The sequence below is a fragment of the Crocodylus siamensis genome, chromosome 3 (genome assembly GCF_052110815.1).
Source record: "Crocodylus siamensis isolate JL-2025a chromosome 3, ASM5211081v1, whole genome shotgun sequence".
Taxonomy (NCBI): Eukaryota; Metazoa; Chordata; order Crocodylia; family Crocodylidae; genus Crocodylus; species Crocodylus siamensis.
The window spans coordinates 201,773,647-201,796,693 of record NC_143397.1 but is presented as its reverse complement, the minus strand read 5'-3'; the positions used below and the strand labels follow the sequence as shown (position 1 = coordinate 201,796,693).

Sequence of the window (23,047 nt, the reverse complement as noted above, 5' to 3'; positions counted from 1 at the left end):
ATAAGATATTAAATTAACTGCATGTTTCAGATTGTGTTTATATATACCAAGCCTTCCCTGGGAGTTGCTTCCCTTGCAGCAATTGAGGCATGGGTGTATCTATGCAGCTTCTATCCATGGCAGGGGTGGGTAAAATACAGCCTGTGGGCCAAATGTGGCCTGCCAGGCACTTTTATCCAGCCTGTGGTACTTGTAACCTGCCCAGCCCTTCCACCCATGAGCATGGGAGCAAGGCTCCCCTTTATATACACCCCCAGCCAACATACCCTATTGCACCTGACTCCCACCCTTAAGGATGGAATGGCCCAGCCCAGCCAGCATTCAACTTTCAGATGGCACTGCTGCTGCCACTGCTGCAGCCCCCGGGGGACCTTCTTAGCTTCCCCAGTGTCCCACTCACTCCAGGCAGCAGGTAGGGAAGCTGCAGCTGGGTGGGAGTGTGGAGTGTGTGGCTGGTGCTGTGCAGAGCCTACGCCTGGGGGGGCAGCACAAGTGCAGAGCTCAGTGGGTAGCATGTGGGTATAAGGGAGGGTAGGGTGTGTGTGGGGAACCTCCCATGCTCCCCCATGGCATGCAGCCCCTGAAGATGGTGGTAGCAGTAGCAGGCAGGGGTGCTGGGGTGCTCATGCCTGGTGTAGTCACTGGTGGGCGGCTCCAACCAGTTCTGTATGCGGGGGCAAGAAGTGCAGCCAGGCTGGGTCACCTCTATTGCCAGGGCTCCATACTTCTGCATTTGTGCAGCAATGGAGGGAAGTTGTGCAGGTCCCAGGACTCCATGGGAAAGCAGGAGCTGGGGTTCCCTTCCACTTCCGGTGGAGTCCGGGGATCTGTGTGGCAGGGAGTGGTGAAGGCAGCTGGCTCCAGAGTGTGGAGCTTCCCTCTGGTGGCACATAAGTGTGGGAGTTGCATGTGCATGGCAGGGAGCCCCAGTGCTAGAGGCGGCCTGGCCTGGCTGTGCTCCTTGCCCCCATGTGCGGTACTGGCTGGAGCCACCCACCACCAGGCACCAACACTTATGCCAGGCATGAGCACCCCGAACGCTCCTGCCTGCTGCTGCTACCACCACCTACAGGGGCTGCATGCCATGAAGGGAATATGTTGGGGGGTACCCACACCCTCCACCACACCCCATAAATGTCACACACGCATACCCTGCCCCCACAACCTCCCCACATATACCCCCCCAACTTACCCTAATACCCCTCCCACACAGCCACACCCCTTCACAAACCCCACCATACACCCCCTCACATTCCCTGGCACAATATACAAAACTAAGACTTTGTTTTTGAGTTATTATGCAAATTGCCTCATATATACTACACAAACACAAATTATGACAAAATATTTTTTGTAATAAAACTAAAATATGTTATAGAAGGTGTTTGACTTTAAGTGTATAATTTTTTTTCTGGTTCTAAGACAGCAAGCCTCCCCTCCTAAAATGAATATTTCCAGGTGCAAAAGGAGAGACTTCAGGTGACAAAGGTTAGGGGCTGGGCTTCTGGCCCCAAGATGGCGACTGTGGGGTGGGGCAACTTTCAAGGGGTGTGGCTGCCCATGAGGCCCTCAAAAACTCAAACTTCATTAGGCGGCCCTTCTGCTAAAATAATTGCCCGCCCTGATCAATGGGGTGCTATATTATCTTCCAACTCTACAAAGCCATGTAATAAGCACAATTTTAAACATAAGATCTGATCTAATCTTATTTATTTTGTTGGAAATTAAAACTATTTCCTTTATATGGATTGGAATTTGGATTTGTAATCATTTTAATAAGGTTCACATACACACAAGAGCACCTCCAAGAATCTCAAAACCCTTCATCGTCAAAGTAAATGAAGCGATGACAAAGCATTTTTTAAAGTAACTGTTCACTACTTATTCCCATTTGCACTTTTGTAAGTAAGATTACTTCATTTTAATTATAATTAAAAAGTATTAGTATGTATGAATATTTGTATTGGGTAAATCATACGAATTGAAATGATTGTAAACAGTACACTGGTGTGTTTAGCTTATTACTCCCAAAGGAAACTAAAACAATCAAAACCTGACTTAATTTTATTTATTTTAAACAGTACTAAAGAGTTTTTAAAACCTGGGAGCAAGCCACCTAGTGCCAATTAACACCAGAAGACAACAGTTTGTGAACCTTGCTATTAAAAGGGCCATGGTAGTAGAAAGTAACTATAATTTGACTATGAATCATAGAGCTCACAGGAAGATTGTTACACAAGACAAAGACTCTGCTGCCCATTTTAAACCTTTGAACTACCTTCAGCTAAATGCAGGTTGTCCTTTGATTTAAAGCTACTCATCAAATTCCACCCAGCAGTCTCCATTGTTCACAGTAATGAAAATGCACTCTGAACAGTGGAAGCTGTCTAATTCATTACAACAGGGACCATTTTCTCAACCAAGTGCCTGGTTTTGGAGAATGGGGGGGAGGGGAGCCAACAGCCCCAAATTTTCTACACGACATCAAACCTGTATTTGAAAACAGCGAAAACTCTTTTTAAAAATTGGCTCCTTTGTGTATTCAGCAAAAAGGTAATTCTCAAAGTGCACTGCAAAGAGCTTTGATACATCTCCTCCTTAAGAACCTTTTTGTTTTCATTTTTGAGCTGCATGCATCTAGGGCGTCTTTGCACAAATAGAGTAAGCAGCTTCTGTGGCTCTGTTTATCTTGATGCCAGCTCTTTTCAGTTAATATTTGTCAATATTTGTTAATTGTTACAAAAGATGCTGTATCAGATAATGCATATAATTTACCTACTGAGTCTGAAACTACAGGATGGAAAATGTATCTATGGATATGGCACTGTAGGGTAGCAACAGTAGCTTCAGGCTATAGCTGCTAAAAATAACTTGCTCTGTGCTGCAACTCAGGTATGAAAGATCCTTGCCATTCATAAAAACAGTAATTAAAAAGCATTAAATGGGATGGAAAGACTCCCTTTCATAACTGGCTGGCTGACTGGCTTTATCTGTTTTTTGTTTTATATGAATGGCACAAAATTTTATCTAGACTTATTTACTAGGTCCAGTCATTTTAATACTTAAAAACAAGTGGCATAATATCAATTCCTATGGAAGAATAAATTTTAAAAAATAACAATTTGTCTGGGATAAGCAGTGTCATAGCCTTCATAATGTGCTTGAATTTTCAACATGTCAATCAAACTGTATTCTTCAGCTACCATACTAAATGCAACAAAATGAGCTTCCCATACACATCTTATTAACCCTTCTTGCTTCTGGTTGTCCTCAGGAGACAGGCTATGTATCTCTTACTCCCAGTGGTCATCCACTACTTGACATGCAGCTGCACTGAAGTTAATGAATTTACTCCTTATAAGTCACCCTTCACTACTGGGAGCAAGTGATTCACAATTTGGCCCCAGAATCAATAATGTTAAAGTGAATGACTGGGATTCTGGCTGATGTGCAGGGAGACCTTTTAAGAAAACTATCTTTAAACACAGCAGATCAAAAAACAGAAAACCCTATCCCATACTCACTATGGTCCTAACACTGACAAAAACAACTTTCAAAATTCTGGATTTTAAAGTTGGGTACTTTTTCTCTACTTCCTCCCTTTTCAAAGAATGTTCATGAAAGGCACTGTATTAATGCTCAGGGGGTGCTCTTACACAAAATGCTAAATGCACAGTAGCCTAATTCTACTGTGCATTAGTGCATCACAGCTAAAGCCATGCTATTGTGCTAATGCAAGATAGAATTAATGTACAGTTCATTAGCATCACTTAAAAGGCATGCACATGCACTTCTGTTCAGTAGCGCTGGTTACTACACATTTAGTTAGTACCTATTACAGGTACTAAACTTAATGCACAGTAAACACAGCGCATTAATGCATGTGTAGATGTGCCCAGTGGGTGTGTCTACATGAGATACTTTATTGCACAGTAGACTAATCTGTAGACTGTGCAGTAAAGTGTCACCAAGTAACTGTGCTAATAAACTACTGCACAGTAAAAGAGGCTAACTGCACAGTTATCTAGTACCTGTAAATACAGGTACTAACTAACTGTGTAGTAAATACTGTGCAGTAAGGCTCATGTAGATGCTGACTGGGAAAAAATACACTCCCTGTCAGCAACACCAGTAGGGGGCCTGGACCTGGTACAGCTATTTCCCACCACAGCCCGATCGGGGCAAGGATCTGGGAAAGAGTTGCAGCAATTTTCCAGCCTTATGTCCCAATCAGTCAATCGTGGCCTCCTGCCCTGATCCACTGCTGGGGCAGCTAGCAGTGAGCCCCTGGCTGAGCAGGGATTCCCCACCAGTGGGACAGCTTCTGGCCACCCCTGGCTAAGTGAGGATTCCCTTGCCCGGCCAGGGGCTCACTGCTAGCTGCCCCAGCAGTGGATTAGGCAGGGGGCTGGGACCTCCCCCTCTCCCACAGCTCTTTCCACCACAGGTAAGAGCTGCAGGGAGGGGCAGGTCCCAGCCAGCCCCCAGGCTGCACAGAGCAGTTTCTGTGCAACCTGGAGCCACCTGGGACCTGCCCTGGGCTGCGTGGGGAAGTGTCACTGGGAACAGGACTTGTCTGCAGGTGCCCAGGGTAGGACAGCTCTGTTGCAGGAGATGTCTCCCAGCCCCGTACATATCAGGACCCCTCCCAATACGTATGAGACCAGGAGACAGCTGCCGCTGCAGCTGGCAGAGCTCTCCTAACCCTGTGTGCATGGAGAGCAGAACCTGCTCCCTGCCAGCCCCCAAGGCTAGCACCCAGGGGGAGTCTAGAGCTCCCCCTGGCAGCTGCAGGTGGGCAGAGCAGGGTGGGACCTTACCTGCTCCCAAGAAGGAGCATGTGCAGACATATTATTTTTACTGTGCAGTAAGCCTACTTCAAATTAATAGCAGATGTAGAAGCACCCACTTTTGAAGCTACTGGAGCACTCACTGCTTTGGCCACTTGACCTTTAAATAATACTTGACTGGTCTTGGGCTTTGTGCTGGCCCTTGGCACCTGGGTGTTTTTCAGGTAGGGTGAACAAGCATATGGAGGCAGAAAGGGATATAAGTGATCAGAAAGGTGACTGCACATATTTTCTTTATTTCATCATAATTGTATGTAATTAATGCCTGTTTTGGCAAATATTTTGCTATCTGCCTTTTGTCATATGTGTGTTTGCATTTTATCCTTGTCCTATATGTATCTGTAGAGTTACTGAGGTGGTGTGGTATGTAAGTGCATATTTTGGAAGTGTATGCGACAGCTCACCCCTGCATCTTTGTGACACCATCTGATGTTCAGGCCCTATGAAAATGCTGGTATGCAACAGAAAATTTTGACCTTTGCTTTTCCTGGTAGATAAAAGAACATAGTAAACACGTGGGACCTTCACTAATGGGGGTTGTCAACACCACCCCATAAGAGGGCAATCTGCCACATTAGAGCATGCAATAGTTCAACCTACAGCACACTCCATCCTAGACTGAGGTATCTGATGCTTTTTTTATAGGGTTGCCTATGTTCCTCTGAGCCAGGTTCTAGGTTCAGTTCCCAACTATGCCTGAGGTGACTTGAACCTAAATCTCCCACGAGACTGCCCTCATTTCCAGGCTAGGGAGTCAGTCCTCTTTTCTGGCAAATGAATATTTATGTATTTTATAAAAGGTGTAATAGCTCTGACAGAAGGCACTGAGAGAGACCCGCCTCAGAATATCCTATTGCCTTATAGGTAGACAACTCTCCTGATAGAAGGCAGGTGTAGATTAAAAATCCCTTCAGTCCCAAGTGTACTTGGATCTCCTAAATATTGCATAATACCCTTCAATGGGGCTGTGCAATAAGGAGAGGAGGTGGATAACAATTCCTCCTGAAACTGGCAGTTCTATGGATCTAGCCAGCCACCTCATCCCAACTTTTCCAGTTGAAACTATTTAGCCAATTTGATCCTAGTTTGCAGACAGTTTCTGAATGATCAAAACTCTATTCTTTGGTAAATTTGCTATTTTCCAAAATAATTTGATCCAGCTTTACCTGAGACTTGTCTTTTTCTTGTGTTCCTGCATAGACTCAAAAACTCAATGACTAGACTCTCTGCATAGATTCTCATTTTTAAATAGAAAATTAAAGCTATATTTCACTTAAAAAAATTGCAGACATTTTACATAAGGTAATGGCTTTGTCAGACATGTTTTCACAGTACCATTTTCTAAACAGTTCTTTCAGCATTTGTCATTTTCTGGCATATGCACTGAAGTCAGATGACTATAGTAGTAGTCAGGAGGATACAAAATGGTCCAATCACTGAATTATTCATAACAAAACATATGTTGCAGTAACACTGCCAAAATGTTTATATGCAGTATGTCCAAAAAAAGGAGAGATGATGCATAATTAAAAAACAATCCATCTCGTGAAATTATCATTAATGAACTTGGCACAAAGATAGGAGTGTGCTAATAAAATTTGCTGACAGTTCAAAGTTGAGAGGCATTGTCTAAAGAGAGGAGGATCAAAATAGCAGACAGGAAAGAAAGAACTGGATGACACTGGTGAAACAGCAGTGAAGGAGAAAAAAGTGGATGTATTATAAGTCACTCATGTGATACAGCCATGAAAAAGACAAATGAGTCCTTGTATGGACTTTCATCAGTCCCATGGGATGCCCATGCCTGCTATGGGACAGGGAGATCCGGGTGATGGGGATCCTCTACCCTCCATAAATGCTGACCTCGTGAAGGAACACCTTGAGAAGCTGGATACCTTCAAGTCAGCTGGCCCTGACAATCTGCACCCCAGGGTACTCAAGGAGCTGGCGAGCGTCATAGCCCAGCCCCTGGCACGGATCTTTGAAAACTCCTGGTGCTCTGGTGTAGTGCCCAAAGACTGGAAGAAGGCCAATGTGGTGCCGATCTTCAAGAAAGGGAGGAGAGTGGATCCGGCTAACTACAGGCCCATTAGCCTGACTTCTATCCTGGGAAAGATCTTAGAAAAGTTTATTAAGGAGGCCATCCTTGAGGGACTGGCCCAGGCTAACATCCTAAGGGATAGTCAGCATGGGTTTGTTGCAGGTAGGTCTTGTTTGACCAATCTCATTTCCTTCTACGACCAGGTGACCTATCACCTGGACGAGGGAGAAGAGATTGATGTCATATATCTTGACTTCAAAAAAGCTTTTGATCTGGTATCCCATGATCACCTCTTGGCCAAACTGGCCAGTTGTGGCCTTGGCTCCACCACGATCCGCTGGCTGGGAAATTGGCTCTGTGGTCGGACCCAGAGAGTTGTAATTGATGGCAGTCAGTCATCATGGTGCCCTGTGACCAGTGGGGTCCCTCAAGGCTCTGTCCTTGGACTCATACTGTTTAACATCTTCATTAATGATGTGGACACTGGAGTCAGGAGTGGACTGGCCAAGTTCGCCGATGACACCAAACTTTGGGGCAAAGCAGCCACGCCAGAAGACAGGCGGGTGATCCAGGCTGACCTGGACAAGCTCAGCAAATGGGCAGACGAGAACCTCATGGTGTTTAACACCGAAAAATCCAAGGTTCTCCACCTTGGGAGGAAAAACCTGCAGCTTCCTTATAGGCTCGGCAGTGCTACGTTGGATAGCACTACAGAAGAAAGAGACTTGGGGGTCATCATTGACCACAAGATGAACATGAGCCTGCAATGCGATGCTGTGGCTAGTAAAGCGACCAAAACGCTGGCTTGCATCCATAGATGCTTCTCAAGCAAATCCCAGGATGTCCTTCTCCCCCTGTACTCGGCCTTGGTGAGGCCGCAGCTGGAGTACTGCGTCCAGTTTTGGGCTCCACAATTCAAAAAGGATGTGGAGAAGCTTGAGAGAGTCCAGAGGAGAGCCACGCGCATGATCAGAGGTCAGGAAAACAGATCTTACGATGACAGGCTGAGAGCCATGGGACTCTTTAGCCTGGAAAAGCGCAGGCTCAGGGGTGATCTGATGGCCACCTATAAGTTTATCAGGGGTGACCACCAGGATCTGGGGGAACGTTTGTTCACCAGAGTGCCCCAAGGGATGACTAGGTCGAATGGTCATAAACTCCTGCAAGACCGTTTCAGCCTGGACATAAGGAAGAATTTCTTTACTGTCCGAGCCCCCAAGGTCTGGAACAGTCTGCCAGCGGAGGTGGTTCAGGCACCTACACTGAACACCTTCAAGAGTAAATTGGATGCTTATCTTGCTAGGATCCTATAACCCCAGCTGACTTCCTGCCCTTTGGGCAGGGGGCTGGACTCGATGATCTCCCGAGGTCCCTTCCAGCCCTGCTGTCTATGAAATCTATGAAATCTATGTGTTGGGTGACATCTTACCAGTAGCAACAGGGATGTATTAAGGCCATTGTACAAAGCTTGTTGAGACATTGTATAAAATATGCTGTGCAGTTCATATCACCCATGTTCAAGAAAGATGAATTAAAACTGGAGTTTTCCAGAAGGTATTCTAGGATGATCAGAAGAATGGAGAGCTTGTTTTATGAGAGTAAAGTAAAAGAGAGTTTAGTTTGCTTAGCCTAGCAAGACAAAGACTGAAACAAGATAGGCTGCTGTCTATAAATAAATAAAAGGTAAATATTGGAGATGGAGGAAAAAATATTTAAGCTGAAGAACAAAAATAGCAACAACAAGCAGCCATGCATATAGTTAGGCTGGAAATCAGAAGAAAGTTTCTCACCATCAGAGTAGTTTTAAGATGGAGTTTGATTTGTGCATTTCCTATAATTCTGTTTTTATGGTCTATATCAAGGATGTCAAACTTGTTTGGTTCCTTCAAGCTAGATCCAGACTGCAGGCCTCCTCATGGGCTGGAGCCATACTGACTTCCAGGGGCAGGATGAGTGGTGGTGGTGATGTTAGAGCAGGGGCAGGCAATTATTTCAGGTGGAGGGCTGCTTACTGAGTTTGGCAAGCCAGCGAGGGCTGCATGACCGGCAGATAAATACTAATTTTCTAAATTTTTTAGGGGCTTTGCCTGCTGGATAGAGTGGCATGGTAGGCTGCATCCAGCCTGCAGCCCCCATTTTGCCCACCCCTGTGTTAGAGTAACTGAGAGAACACAGCCATAGCTCACCCTGCCACTGCTGATATGCACCCTGAATGGGGCTCCATATCCCTGGATTTGGCAGTGGGCTCCACCCCTGCTCACTCCACTCTTAGTCAATGGCATTGTTTCACATGTCCACATAAACAAATCTCTCATATGCTATGGTTAAGATTCTTCGAGACTGTACTTTCATCCCCCTGAAAGGGACTGTAGATTAAACCCAAACAGTCATACTTAAATATACAATGGCTGTGCTTAAAACCCATCAATAGCTTTAGATACATAAATAGAATTAACTCAGCATTTATGCTAGACCCTAATTATTGCCTTTGGATCCACAATACTAACTCCCATGCATCTCAGAAAATGCCCTTCTCTGTTTGTCTTTGCAACAAAATATGAATTTCTTATTAGCAGAACTTCTTTTCTCATACCCATGGGTGGCCCCCCACTTCTGAACTTCCAGGTCATGACTGGTTGATAAGCAGGCCAGATAGTTTGACAAGTTATTTACTCCCTGGATACAAGGGGAATTTCTTTGTCATTGCTGTATGTTATGACTGTCATGTCCAACTGCTGAAGAACACACACCCCAGGGGCCGCACTAGTGGGAGCCACACCACGCACCTCAGTGCCTCCCTCACCACTGCCCCACCTACAGCCACACTGTGCCACATCCCTCACTGTATCATGTGTCCTCCTCCACCTTGTGCTGCACTGTACTCTGCCTCACTTAAGCTCCCTGGCCACAGGCTCCGCCATTGTACTGTGCCTCTCGGGAGGCATGTCACAGACTCCCCCAGTATTGGAGGCAGAGGAATTCGGAAGGAGAAAGAGTCTGGAAGCCCTGGCTGCTTCAGCACAGGTTGGAGCCTGGACACTACAATTTAACTCCTCATAAGCCTCATGCAGCTCTCTGGCCCTGCTGTATATGATGACAAATATGATGTAATTATATGCTGTTAAATATACTAAAATAATGCAATATTTTCCTTATGCATTTACTTTTATTATACTAAGGGGTTTCACAGATTTTGCGGAACCCCCAAATTCCAGGATCATCTATGAAATCCACAGAATCAACAACAAAAAGAAACTTAATAAAAATAAAATGCTGGCTCTTCAGTGGGAGCCAGTGGTCCCCACTGCTGGGAGGGGAAGGCGCTGGCTGGCAGGGTTGCATGAAGGGGAACAGATAAGATGCCTGCTGCTCCCTTGTCCCTCCTTGCCTGCTGAAGCCTCTTCGCCAATCAGCGTGGAGGGGCAGGGCTGCACAAAGGGCAGCCAGAAATCAGGAGGATGGCCTCCTCCTTGTCTCTCCTCTGCTCTGGGGTTTCTCTGGCAATCAGCCCTGAAGGGTGGAGCCATAGGAAGGACAGCCAGCAATCAAGATGGTGGCTGCCCCCTCTTTCCTCCTTCCCCCTATGCTCCAGGGCCTCTCCACCAGTTGGTGCTGAGGGGTGAGGCTGCCAGAAAATGACCAGGGAATGAGAACTTCATGCCGCGATCAATCAGCAAAAATTGGTAAGCCCCCCACGTGACTTAAACCCCTAATTTTATGACTGCGTTTCTTGTGCTTGTTACTATCAAAACATGTAACAAGGGTCAGGACCTGGTCTTGAAGAATTCGGTCTACTAGGGCTGTGCCAAGCTTCGGTCACTGATTCAATTTGGTGGAGATTCGGTCCGATTTGGTGGCCAAACCTCTGAAACCGAATCAAATCAGGAGACCCTTTAGTCTTTCTGAATCCAATCAGAGCCCTCCAAATCAATTCAAAGAGATTCAATGATTCGGACATAGACACAGCTTTAAATGTTTTTTCTACATCCCTAGAGGTGGCTTGTGAGTGCTGAGATGGTGGGGCAGATGGAGTATCCTACAGGAGCACGGGGTGGGGAGGGGGGCCCAGTGCACTCGGCAGCGGACTGGGAAGTGGACCACAAGCTCTTCTGCTTCACTTCCAGGTCCGCCGGGGAATGCCCCCTGGCTTAGCAACTGGTGCCTCCTGGGTCGGGGGGGCAGCTGGGGTCCCCCCATGGCCAATCCCTGAGCCGGCATGGGGGGGCCCCCCATCCATGTGGTGGCAGACCTGGAAGTGGACCAGAAGTACTTCCGGGTTCACCACTGAGCACACAGCAGGGAGCAGGGGCATGCTCCTGTGTTATGTTCCATCTGCCCCAGCATCGCAGCATTCACGAGCCACGCCTGGTGCCTCAAGGTACATAGAAAAAACACTTAAAGCTATGTCTATGGCTGAATTGCTGTCGATTTCGGCCGAATCAAATCGGGACAGTGATCTGAATCAACGAATCGAATCACTGTTCCCGATTCAGGCCGAATCCAAATCGAATACAGCCTGTTTTTCACACCCCTACAATCTATATAGATAAGAGAAAGATTGTAGTGAGAATAGAAACAAAGTGACATGCCCAAGGTCATATGGCAGATAAGTGGCAGAGCCGGGGGAAAAAAAGGAGAGAGAGACCTCTGGGCTCACATGTTATAGTTCAAAAATCTAGCATCTGGATCACACTGCTTTCCATGATAATGATGATGACTTTAAAGGCCAGAAAGACCCTCCTGGGCATGGTACTGGATAATTACACTACTAACAGTTTACTGGTTAACAGCTACCCATATCTGTAGGTAGTGATTTCAGTAACCTCAAGAGCAGAAGCACTGATGGGAGTAACCTGTTTTTCATAGTTATTGCATGGACCAAAACTGGTTGCTGAGAATATTGTAGTTATTTTCTAAATGCCTTTTGATCTCTCTTTTCCCGCCCCACAAGTACATTAAGTCCAGCAGATGGCAATATGTGCATCACACAAATTTAGCGGCAAGATTAGCCAAATGACCCAAGAAGGGAACAAAGTGTGCTGCTCTTTCAATCAGCAGCTGCTTAAATTTCTGTTAACTAAAACTGAGATTTTACTTGCATAGAAATTGGGAAAGTTTCCATGTTAATGTCTGTCTTTTAATACTGCCACATAGATTTGCCTTGTGGGCAGGAGGGATTTAGCTGTATTACTCCCACTGAGATGAGATGACACTGAGTCTCACAGTGTCAGAGTGGCTGACCTGCAACATGTTTAAATAGAGGGGAAGAACTGTCTCTGCAGTAGATGATATTTAACTTTTGAATCTTTTCATGCAGTGGACAAATACCTCCCTAAAATCTATACTAATACTGGTGCAGGTAAGAGGAAAGGGAGAGGAGAAATGGACTCTTGTTTCCTCAGAATGGACTGACACTTAGACTGTAGTTTGAATATAGCTGTTAATATAGCAGAAGGCTGCAGCCAGCAGTCATAGGCTGTCAGCCATATTCTCAGCAGGCCTCCAGGGAACTACTACACTTAGATTGTTTTCCATTACAGACAAAGGTATTAATCCGTTTGAGCAAAAATCTTTCTTATTCTAGCTGACTGCCAGTTGCTGTCCTCGCTAGGACTTTTCTTCACCTTTTAAAACATTTAATCTGTACTTACTGGCATTCTTCCTGATGATAACCCTTGAATATAAATATATATGGCAACATTTGGTAACTCTTTCATGAGAAAAACTAAAGTTGATGGCATATTATTTAGTCTTCCTTTTCTTTGACCACAGAAGCATTGTAAAGAAAAAAATAGTACATACATAATGTATTTAGATGCATATATAAACAATAGATCTAATATGTGTGCAGTATGTCATTTTATAATTATATAGTATATACATAGACTTTATACTACATGCATATAAAATATATACATACATTTCATACATAAAATTATATACAATATTCTCAGAAAGGTCTCTTGTTTGCTTTAGTAATGAAAAAAATACTACTTTTGCTGAGATGCATGACTCATGTTGGCACAAAAATAAAGATCCTGCTTAAAAAGGCTGGAAATGTTAATAGGAAAGGCCATCTATCTACACTGTACAGCAGTTTTATGGCAGTAAGTAATCATAACATATAACACTTCCAAATTTGTATAAGCATATTTAGCAGTGAAGCCACTTACATGTCTGTAGGTTTCTTCTCTGTAATATTTTTCTTTCCCTATAATTCTGTTGTATCAAATTCTGTGAGAACAGTTCAGGACAAAAAGCAAGCGTCAAGTTCTCAGCGGTATTGAGCGTATCCCGTTGGTTGTTCTAAAATACCATGGCAGTCAAACCCTGCTGTTAACTAAATCAACTGTACATTGATTAATCTACATAATTTCTATACACTTTAAATCCTGTGTGACTAGGTTATAGTCAACTAGCTCTTACCCTCTATCCTTCCCTTAACCAACCTAAGTACGAGGGAGCATGTGTCTGTTGAAGAGGATATGGGCCAGGAGGGGAAGGTGGAAATGATCTTCATGGCACTATTACTCATGTGAAGTTTTCCTAAAACTCTTATTTTTCTAAAAATCCTTCTTTATTTATTATTAATTTCTGTTAGTCTATTAGAAAAGTGAATTGGGATTTTACTTCTGTCCTTCCCAGCTTGTCTGAAAAAAAATGCATTTTGTTAAGAGATGATCAAATATAACACCAGTCAGTATAGTCATTTGCTTCAAGGTATCCTACTCTGGCTTCCAGCATTTTCCTCATCTTTATTCTAGTGATTTCTTTTAGGGGGGGTTTTGATACAAGGATGATAACACATTTTTTGTTGCTGCTCATCTTTGATCAAAGTATACCACATATAAAATGCTGAGTTCTGTGGTCTTGATTGAGACAATTTTCCAATGTCTGTAATAGAAGCTCTGTGTAATTACAGCTGAATTAGTAATTTGTTTGGAGACTGATTTTTATGTCTGTTTTCAATGCTTTCTCATTTAACAACAAATGCAAATAAAAAAAACCTGAAGACAACAATATTCAAGTGAAATATTCAAACCTTACTCTGATGCTGGGATTGAGATTAAGAATCCTAAAAGAAGAACTAAAATGGCAGAAGAAAATAAAAGGAATGTAACACACACTTGAAAGATGATTATCCTTAGGAAAGGGACTTGAGGAAAAGAAGCATCATCTGTCAGGCACCTAGTGCACTGAGAAAAACTATTAGAGGCAAAATGAGTTGCACCTGTTTTCTTCCTGACATGGAAGAGACAACAATAATTCAAGTCTGGTAGTATACCACAATTTCTTAGTATGATACTTTTGCCTAACGAGTTTTAAATCAAACCATTTTTGCTGCTACTTTATGAAATCCCATTTTCTTTAGGAAGAAAGTGCTTTTTTTCTCTATTGCAACTCCAGCTAATAAGGGAGAGGAAAAAGAAATTAACAATTACCTTGGCTTTTTCATTTAATATCACAGTATCCCAGGTTATATCTTCCCCAGAGAAGTTACCACCCTGATCCATGATATATAAATCCTACTTTTTGCAATGTGGGAGTGTGGCAGGACACTGTGTGGGCCTGGAGCTGGCAGCCACCAGGTACCTGATGAGGGCAGCTTCCCACTTAATTACATCTTTAAATAATTAATTAACAACAAGGCATGGTGGACCAGAACGTGGGCAGTTAGCCCAGGAACAGGTGGGCGGGCCACACTAAGATCAGCCCTGAGCAGGTCCCCTGTTACAGTGGTGATTGGCCAGGAAATATCGGTCCGATGGCCGTGCACAGGAGTAAACTTTACCCTCCCTTGTAGTAGTGGTATGCAGAGCCCCGAATTATCAGAATAAGGCCCCAGCGAGGGGGCAGCGATGATGAGCCCCAGTAAGGGGGCAGCATGAGAAGCTCTGGTGAGGGGGCAGTGAAGGGCTGAAAGAACAGGCTGCTAGAGGCAGTGTAAACAGCTAAGGGGGGAGGCATATGGCAGGACACTGTGTGTGCCTGCCACTTTAAGGGCCTGGAGCTGGCAACCACCAGGTGCCTGATGAGGGCAGCGTCCCGCTTAATTCCATCTTTAAATAATTAACAATAAGGCGTGGCAGGTGAGAACGTAGGCGGTTAGCCCAGGAACAGGTTGGCGCGCCACACTGAGATCGGCCCTGAGCAGGCCCCCTGTTACAGGGAGATACATGTTACGATGTCAAAGCATGGGATTTGATATGCTATCTAAACAGAACTAGAAACCAGAAAGATGATTGCTTAATTTCATTTTTTAGTCATATTGCTTATAATCGTATTTTACATTCCATCCTTTCCTTGTTTATTGCCTGTTTAGCTTGCTACCTTTTCAGGACAGGAACCTGGTTTACTAACTCACAGTTAATTGCCCAGCACAGCTTTGGTTTTATGCACTTAAAGAGTAACAATAACAACAACAATATTAATAACAGTAAGAACAACGAAGTGTGGCTGGAATATTTTGTCAATGGTTTTCTCCACAAAAATTGGAAACAATAAGTCTCACTGAACACAAAATTTTCACTGAATTTTTCCAGTTTTCACCAGCTGGGATAACAAATGGTGTGCTCTAGTGCCAGCTATGATGGCTCAGTCACTAAGACTGTTTGTACACACCATGGGGGTTTACTTCGGTTTAATTCTCCCGAAATTGAAGTGGTGGGTTTTTAAAAATCAGGCTCACTGCTTTTTTTTTTCCCCCCCTGCCTGTAAGGGCTGCCACCAGGCTGCCTGCACATCCCCTGAGCTGCATGGGGCCCTGTGCTTTCCTCCACAGCTGTTGCACTTTGTCAGGTAGCGAATCTGGGACACCTCAGAGGTGTTTTTATTTTGCTATGTCCCAAAGTCATTTAAAGCGCAATATGCTGCCAACAGTGTAAACAGCAGCACTATTAAAGCACAATACTCTGCCAACTGTGTAAACAGCAACTCCATTAAAGCGATGCAAAAAGGCATTTTAGCCACGTTAAAGGCCAATTCTACAGCGTGTACAAAGGCCCTACCTAAGGGAGCTATGAACACAAATCAACCAGCACCAGGTGAATATACATCTGGAACACACCTAGGTAGCAACTGGTGTAAGAGTGTGTTAGGGATGTAAAGCTGAATAATACAGGAAGAAGAGGATATGACTGGACTACTCTGCCTACCAGTTCCTCTGGACTGCCAAAGCAATCCATAAGTAGTTATGGAAAACAAACAGAAATCAGAAAGTTCCTGGAGCTGCTCCAACTTATACTGTGAACTAGGTCTAGATTTCCAAAGGCGCAAACACTGTTTAACACCCCCAGGCTAGGCTCTCTGAGAAGGGCAACTGAAAATCATCACCAAAGTATCTTCATATCGCATGATACAAAGTCACATTAACTCTTTTATTATTGTTAAAACTGTATCTAATTTGATAGCATTGCCCTTTCATGTCATCTCCCATTTGCCAAATGTATAACTTTATACCTTATACTTTATACCTGATATACATCTACATGTTCAATTAGTGCGCCTGAATAAACTCCAGTAGTTTGCATCAGAGTTTATTGCTCCCAGGTGCATGTTTACAGATGCATGGGGATTGATCCAGGATGGTACAGCCCAAGCTAGCAGAGGACTCCTAGGGTTCAGCCTGCCAGCCCAGAGCTGCTCCATTTCAGCTCAACATGCTGCAGAGGGGCTGGCTGGGGCATATAGGTGCTACAGTGTGGGGCTAGTCAGCAGGCAGCCCCTGCATTGTAGCACCCTCATGCCCCAGCCAGCCCCAGTGACCATCTGCATGTATGCTGCAGAGAAGCAAATAACTCTGCTGTAAGATAGTACTCTTGTTCAGCAGTACTATCCTATTGTGGAGTTAAGTAGTTTACTCAGGCCTAATAGGGGTGTATGTATAGATGGTAACACTTTACTGTGGAGGTAATAATTACTCAACTCCAGAGTAAAGTGCTTGTGTAGATGCCCCCACTGATACAATTATTCTAAAGAGCCCAACCACAGAGCTTGCTACATTTTTGTACTGATTTTTTCAGATTTATAATAAAAATATTTACTTTATATTTCTAAATATATGTTTATTATTTAAAATTAGTCTTTGAACTTGATATGTATATTTACATATAAGGTATTCACACAGAATCAGACATGAGTGAAATAATTCTGTATTTTAGCATAAGGCTACAGAAATCAAACGCCAGCTTTCAGGCTACTATTTTCAGGCATTCAACCATACATCCCATGCAAAGAGTTAAAAAACACATTTGCTTTCAAATTCTTCTTAATCTTAAAGAATATCAAGGACATTTTTAGCTGGTGGAATGTGAAAGTGAAGTTGATCACAAACATAGAAATGTTCTCTCTTTCTAGGGTTTCCCAGAACTTTTCCTGGAAAAGGTGTGGATAAATTAATCCCGGAGGAAGGAAAAGCTGCAACTGATTCCTGGAAAAGAAAAACATGACAAAATACCCTGAAATACTTGAGTCTAGTAGAAATTCTGTGTATACTTATATATTATGACACGGGTGACTGGACCATGTATTCTTGTGAAGCACTACATCGATGGGATCTCTGGCCATGTGTAGATGAAATGAGAGGCATGTGTATACAACACTTTAAAGTGGTCTAAATGCTTTTGGATCACTTTAATGGTATCATTTTTTGTACATGTCAGCGATGTATTGCACATTAATTACAGTCACTGTAGGAAAGTTGGTGGCATAATGCACCAACTTGGGGTTGGAAAGTTGGTGGCATAATGACTTGGGGTGCAGTCAACTAAAATTCCTCTGGGTCAATTAGTTTACTCCAGGTTAATAGGGGCTCACATGTAAATGTGTAACATTTAGTGCATAGCTAATTAGTCTATAGTGCAGTAAGATCTTGTGTAGATGTGCCCTATGTCTCTTTTTCTCACCTGCCCTTTATGTACTTAGGGCAGGGACTGTATTTGGATAATGGCTAGCAAAATGAGACCACCATATCAGCTAGGGAGGCGAGGTGGTGCCATAATAATTTAAAAAATACCATTTCTTCTGCCTGTAACAAGGACATTTATAGAGTTATCACTGAATTTAATCACAAAACCAAACCCTGATTTTCATTTCAAAGTCTTACACTTAGTCCAAATGTTTACATAGAAGAGGTTTGGTGTCATCACAATTCATATAGTTTTCATGTCACTGACTTAAAAATAATCTTGTTTCTTGAAAAAGGTATTTTTTGCAGATGAATGGGCTGCTGCCAAACCGTGTGAATCCATATGTTGAGTAGCTGACTCTGTTTTCTTGTCCCTCTCTGCTTAAGACATAGTAGCATTTATTAATGTTCCTCCTGCTACAGTGTGTTATCCTTGTCAGGCTCTAATATGACTTAACATGCAAAGATATAAATAATGTATGGTATAGTATCACTCGGTGCTAAACTGGACACTTGATACTAATGGATAAAACTGAAATAAACAGTTATCTCAGTACATACAAATGGTAGCTGTTTAACAGTTATTTAAATTTATTTTTGATTAGGGCTATGTTGAAATACCCATAGCAGCTTCAGCCACTAGTACCAGCTGTAAGGTAAAGATTGCCACCAAAATTTGATCAAAGTGTGCAAAGGATTAAAAATCTTATGGAAAAATACAATGTGAAAAAAATCCTGGCTTGAAACCAGAGTCCTGAGATTTTACAAGCTTACTTAAAATCCCAAGATTTTAAGACTATTTAAAGTTTAATGAAATAATGGAAATCTGTCTTTGGATCAGGCCTTATATCCTCAAACTTTGCAAGTGACCCCCATCTAGATGACCGTTACTGGTCTTCAGATGATCAACAAAGCATATCTCCTTTCAACCCAGGCTATATGCCTTCCCTTCCTTCCTGATCAAATCACAGATGCTTTCAAGAGAGTATGTGACCAGGTCCTCCTGTTCCTAGACTGGTTATGCCTAGATGCCATGTATGATGCCTTCAATCACTTCTATGTCTACCACCTGCCAGACCAGAAGCAATACAGTTATGTCTATGAGGTACAGATGGCAGGCTTAGTGCCACAGAATGAAAGAGCTAGTGAGCCCACTGCATGGGGCTGCTTCTACATACTGGAAGTTGCAAGTGAACAGTGGAAAAAACCCTGGTCATACCCTGGTCACTCTCCTTTTCAATATCTACTCTCTTGCCACTGGGCAAGATGGCCCTATGTTATGACCAAGTAAATGGTAGTTCTTATGAAACACATGCAGCAATGCAGCATGTCTGAGGGTGCTGCTTCCAGGCATAATAATTTTGTAGTTTAGACATGGCAACTGAGAAGCATTGTGCTTCGAGATCAATAACTGAAAAGTGTTGTGTCAGAGATGGGCATTATCATCACTGTGGTTATATTGGGAACTCTGCTTGTTATTATAGCTAAGATAGACAGAATGTCACAAATATCAGGGTTCTAGTTCTAAAAGTGTCATAACACAAAGTGGGCCAGTACCATGTAGCATTAACCCCAGTGTAAAGAGGGGGTAAAACACTTCTAAACAAGATTCTGATTTTTGAAACATGTAAATATCCATCTTGCAAGGCCATGCTAGCTGCTGGTGTCAGGCTTGCTCACTTTCTAGGCCTCTGCTGAGGCCTATGACTAAGTAGCAACAGCAGGCCCAACCTTTTCCCCAAACTGTGCTGCCCTGTGCCATAGTCTGGGACCTGATCTTCCCTGTGAAGACAGAGGCAAAAACCCATTGTGCACTTCAGCCTTTTCAGCATCCTCTGTCACAAGATTACCTCCCCCATTCAGTAAGAGACCTACACTTCCCCTAATCCTCCTCTTGCTACCGACATACTTGTAGAACCACTTCTTGTTACCCTTCACATCCCTTGCTAGCTGCAACTGCAATTGCATTTTGGCCTTTCTGACTTTATCTCTGCATGCCCGAGCGATGTTCTTACATTCTTCCCTAGATAGTTGTCCAAGTTTCCACTTCTTATAAGCTTCCTTTTTGTGATCTAGTTTACTAAAGAGTTCCCTGCTAAGCCAAGCTGGTCTTCTGGCATATTTGCTGGTCTTCCTGTGCATCAGGATGGTTTGTTCCTGAACTCTCAGTAAGGCTTCTTCAAAGTACAGCCAACTGTCCTGGACTTCCCTCCCCCTCAGTCTGGCTTCCCAGGTGATCCTGCCCATGAGTTCCCTGAGTGAGTCAAAGTCTGCTTTTGTGAAGACCAGGGTCCTTACTCTGCCACTCTCCATCTTTCTTTTCCTCAGGATCCTGAACTCAATCATTTCTCACTGCTGCCCAAGTTGCCATCCACTACTACAGTCTCCACCAATTCTTTCCTGTTTGTGAGCAGCAGGCCCCTAGTTGGCCGCTCCAGCACTTGCACCAGGAAGTTGTCCCCAACGCTCTCCAAAAATGTCCTGCGCACTGCTGTATTGCCCTCCCAGCAGATGTCAGGGGGATTAGAGTCTCCCATGAGAACTAGGGCCTGTGATGAGGAAATTTACACTAGCTATTTGAAGAAAGCCTCATCCACCACTTCCTTCTGGTCTGGTGGTCTATAGCAGACCCCCACCATGAACGCTATCACCCTTGTTGCCCTCCCCTCTGACCCTAACTCAGAGACTCTCAACAGACCTATCTCCAGCTTCATACTGGAGCTCTGAGCAATCAGATAGATCTTTTATATAAAGTGAAACTCCTCCTCCTCTTCTCTCCTCTCTGCCCTTTCTGTACAGTTTGTATCCATCCATGACCATGCTCCAGTCATGCGAGTTATCCCACCAAGTCTGTTTTTCCAGTCACATCATAATTCTGTGACTGTGCAAGGACTTCCAATTCTTCCTGCTTGTTTCCTAGGCTCCGTGCATTTGTGTCCAAGCATCCGAGGTAACTAGTTGATTTCCCTGATTTCTCAGGAAGTATGAGAGCACCTCCCCTGTTGTCCCCTCCTGCTTGCTCTTCCTCTAGGTCTCCTGCTTCCCAGTTTACCTCAGAGCTTTCATCTCCATCCCAGCAAACCTAGTTTAAAGCCCTCCTCACTAGGTTAGCAAGCCTGTCTGCAAAGATGCTCTTCCCTCTCCTAGGTGGATCTCATTTCTTCCAAGCAATCCTTCTTCTTGGAAACACATCCCATGGCCAAAGAAGCCAAAGCCTGGCTGGGGACACCTCCAGTGCAGCCAGGTGTTGAGAACACAACCTGAGCCTCAGACCCTCTCATCCTCACACCTGGAGCCCTGTAGTCACTTTTGATATGCTCAGGGTCTCCCCTGCCAGTATTGCTGGTGCCCACATGGATGAGCAGCATGCGGTAGTAGTCAGAGGGCCGGATGAACTTTGGTAGTCCCTCTGTGACATCTTGGAGTCAGGCTCAAGGCAAGCAGAAGACTTCCCAAGACAACAGGTCAGGTCAACAGATGGCTCCCTCCATCCTCCATGGAAGGGAGTCTCCAACCACCACCACACATTGCTGCTTCTTGGTGATGGTCATCTCGATCCTTTCCACCTTGGTGAGGCCTGACCTGTCTTCCTCCACCAATGAAACATGTTCCTCCCTCTCTGCTGCTAGGGCTGCCTATCTGTTCTCCAGACAAACCACTGCAGGTAGAGATGAAGATCTCTGCTTGCTTCCACAACACAAGCCTCCAGCTTCCATTCTCCTGTGTGTCCATGTCCTCTCTCTTCTCTAGTGCTGCATCTGGCATTTCTCAATTCAATGCTGGAAGAGACCTCCAGGACTATGGAGGATGGATGAACACCTCATGGCAGAGGATGCTTCAGAGCCTAACCACCTCATCCTGTAGCTCTCCTGCCTATTCCCTGATGGACACCAAAAGGAGCCACCGCTCCCACCACAGGCACTCCCTGATGTGGCCATTTCTGGAAGGAACCTGCAAGCTGCAGTCCCCACAGCGCCAAACTTGGACTTGGGTGGAAGTCTCAGTGGTGAGAAGTCGTGCCAGGACAGAAACCTCACAGGTGCAAGTAGAGGCAGTGGCAATGGCTCTTGCATTGCAACATCCTCCAGCCATTTCCCTGGGTCTCTTAATCTGTTTTGTCTCTCTCAGTGCTCTTCTTCCAAGCACATCTTCCCTAGCAAAGTTTCCTGGAAGCTGGCCTGTTTATTGCTCACTGGCCCCAAAGGGTTCCTCTTTTTCCCTGCTTCCTCACACAAAGCTGAAAAGATTGCTCCTCAAAAAACAGAGGGGGGGGGGCATGAACTGGCCTAGAAACTGGCCTACGAACTCCTTACCCTGTTTGCAGGCCTTGTTTGCCGGCTCCCTGGTCACCCGGGGAGTCTCCTTTTATACCCTGGTGAACCTGGACTGTCTCTGCCCTGTTAGCGGGGCAGAATTTTTCACCCATCCACCCCTGTTAATAAGTTAACATCCTGAAACAAATTCTTGAATCAGAATGTAGCATTTTACATCTACTTTAGCACTTATATGAGTGCCTATCAGACAAAGGGAAGAGAAATAGAGTCTTATCCAGTAAATTTTAGCCATTTTCACTAAGCAAGAAAAATGTTTGTTGTGAAAAACTAGGAAAATGGCAAACTAACAAGAATCAGCCACCAGTCTGAAAAGCAACAGTGCTTATAACCTTGTAACCAGACAAATATATTCAATAGACAGCCAACATCATAACTGTTAGGCAGATATAGAATATAGATTCTGTGAAGAAGCAGAACTTGGTGAAATTATACACTTTATTTAATATTTGTATCTGTATGAACACTATTATTTTTCATGTGATCACAGATGGAATAGCTGCTATGTGGGTCATTGTAAATCTAAATAGAATGGGCAGTCGTCATTTAAAATAATTGGTACAAGTATTATGGAGAATCAATATTTCAGTAGTGCATGGTACTTGTCATCGATTTAAAGGAATGACTTATACTGCTGTATTAACTTGGACTTAATGTTTTTCCAATCAAACTCTGAGCACCGCTATAGATGAATCTATGCTTTCCTTAGTTACTAGGTCCAATTTTAAATGCACCATTTTAAATAATTTAAATGTGACCATTTCACTTTTCCGTTGCAATATCGTTTTCTTTTATATTATGTAATAAGACCAGACAGAGCTTCAATGATCTAAATTAGTTTCAGAACATTACCTTCAGTGAGCAGCTTGGGTGAGAACCAAAGGGCTATGAGAAAAATACAGGCAGATTCCATTTCATC

General features: G+C 44.0%; 1 protein-coding gene across 1 annotated transcript in view; it reads right to left on the bottom strand.

Moving 5' to 3' along the window:
- The window catches only part of KCNB2 (potassium voltage-gated channel subfamily B member 2), a 335,494-nt gene that overhangs the window by 159,783 nt on the left and 152,664 nt on the right, over positions 1–23,047 (bottom strand). The gene's annotated exons all lie outside the window — the stretch shown is intronic.